General features: G+C 59.6%; 1 protein-coding gene across 1 annotated transcript in view; it reads left to right on the forward strand.

Moving 5' to 3' along the window:
- The first annotated feature begins 353 nt into the window (after positions 1 to 353).
- The window catches only part of ZDHHC20 (zinc finger DHHC-type containing 20), a 69,296-nt gene continuing 68,988 nt past the window's right edge, over positions 354 to 661 (forward strand). Inside the window, exon 1 of the mRNA XM_019530195.1 lies at positions 354 to 364. The gene's annotated coding sequence lies outside the window, so the exon portion shown is untranslated. The remainder of the gene's footprint in view (positions 365 to 661) is intronic.

Consider the following 661-nt stretch of genomic DNA (forward strand, 5'->3'; position numbering starts at 1 on the left):
CAGCGACTGGGGGGGAAGGGGGCCAATCTCACTGACCAGGGGAGGGGAATCCCCCACAGCAAAACACAGGGCCAGTCTTGCTGAGGGGAGCAGGGGCAGTCCCCTGCAGCAAAACTCATGGCTGATCTCAGTGACCAGGGTAGCATCCCCAGCTGCAAAACTCAGGGCTGATCTGTGGGGGGGCTGTCTCCCACAGAACTCAGGGCCAATCTCGCTGACTGGGGGGACCGTCCCGTGGCAAAACGTACCCTCTGGCTGCTCCCAAAAGTGGCCATGGCCTACACCCGGCACTCCCACTCCCCGGCTGGTGCTCCCTGGGTGCTCCTGCTGCCAGGCGCTCCTAAGCCGGAAGCGTGGCCTGTCAGGGGGTGCACATGCACCCCTACACTTCGCCACCGTCGGGAGCTGTGAGCTGCGGGTATAGGCAGATCTACAGTGTTGAAAATAATGGGGGGAGGGGAGTGCTATGGTGAGGTGCACCATCATGTCTAAAACAACCATGTTTCTTCTTAAAAAAAAACTAGAAGCAGTGCTAAGAAGCCAGGGACCGAGGGCTGGACTATAAGTAAAAACAAATCTAACTTCATGGGAGTGACTTGGGCGGTTTCTTCCCAGGAGCTGCGGCACCGAGCGCACCTGGCCCGGCGGCAAGAGCCCGCGC

This window comes from Crocodylus porosus, unplaced genomic scaffold, assembly GCF_001723895.1.
Source record: "Crocodylus porosus isolate Cpor-Errol unplaced genomic scaffold, CroPor_comp1, whole genome shotgun sequence".
In the NCBI taxonomy this organism is placed as follows: Eukaryota; Metazoa; Chordata; order Crocodylia; family Crocodylidae; genus Crocodylus; species Crocodylus porosus.